A 1,575-nucleotide genomic window follows, 5' to 3' on the forward strand; every position below is an offset into this window, starting at 1 on the left:
AATGTGTGGGCAAAAAAATAGACATAATTAAGATGTGACAGCGCTTATTCAACTGCATATTAAATATCATTGACTTATCATAAGTGGTTACCTTTTAACTGGCAATGTTTTGAAGTCTTTAGACAATGATTGGCGGGATGATGTCAAAACATTTCAAAGGAAATGAGATGTGACAATGCTTATTCAACTGCGTAACATAGAGTTTTCCCTTATCATAACTGATTCCCTTAAACTGACATAATCATAAACTTTAAGTATGGCTCCACCTAAGAATCATGCAGAGGGTGATACAGTGATAATTGTCAAATTGACTTTTTTGGGCTTCATATGTTCTATTTTGATAGGAAACTAAAAAAAAAATTACAGTTACACATGTGTTGTACATTTGGTTGCTATGGTTACGATGGCACCCTAACAACCCTTTAATTTCAGTCCTAAAACCTAAAACATTTCTGTTTTTCATCACAGATTTTTTTATAAACTGCTAATTAATTTCGATAAAACAAATATATGTTATCATAGTTCCACATTTGTTCTAAAAATTAAAGTTTATAAACAGAAGTTATATAGTGAGAAAAGCATGCCCATCTGAATTTTTATTAGGGTATAAATGACATTAATAGTAGGCATGTACAATTATGGTCGAAAATATTTTAATTTTTTCTCAAATTGTGTCACATAACCAAATATCAAGCATATTGCATGATTCTTAGGTGGAGTCATACTTAACATGTAAACTATATGCTAAAGTTTCAAAGGTCAATAGACCATGACAGACGCCAAATAATATTTATGGAAATGAGATGTGCCAATGCTTATTCAACTGCATATCAAATATCATTGACATATCATAAGTGGTTCCCTTTTAACTGGCAATGGTTTGAAGTCTTTAGACCATGATTGGCGGGATGATGTCAAAACATTTCAAGGGAAATGAGATGTGACAATGCTTATTCAACTTCGTAACATATATATTTCCCTTATCATAAGTGGTACCCTTAAACTTACCAAATCATAAACTTTAACAAAAGATGTAAACTATATGCTAAAGTTTCAAAGGCCAATAGACCATGATAGAGGCCAAATAATCTTCATGGAAAGGAGATGTGTCAATGCTTATTCAACTGCATATCACATATATATGAATCATCATAAGAGGCTTCCCTTTTACAGGCAATGGTTTGAAAGTCTTATGACCTTGATTTGAGGGGTTGGTGCCAAAATATCTAAAGGGAAATAAGATGTGAAAATGTTCATTAAACTGAGTACCAAATATCCTTGACTTATAAGAGGTTCCTTTAAAATCATAAACTTTAACATGTAAATGATGTCAATTATATGCTTAAGTTTAAAAGCCAATAGACCATGACAGATGCCAAATAAATAATCTCCATGGAAATGAGATGTGGCGATGTTTATTCAACTGCATATGAAATATAATTGACTCTTCATATGTAATTCCCCTTGAACTGACCTTATCACAAATATGAACAAATTGTTGTTATCATGGATGACATCATTAGAAACAGCATACCATAGTCTTGTTTTGTTACTCTGTCAAGGCAGGTAGAGACA

The sequence above is a fragment of the Mytilus edulis genome, chromosome 10 (genome assembly GCF_963676685.1).
Source record: "Mytilus edulis chromosome 10, xbMytEdul2.2, whole genome shotgun sequence".
NCBI lineage: Eukaryota > Metazoa > Mollusca > Bivalvia > Mytilida > Mytilidae > Mytilus > Mytilus edulis.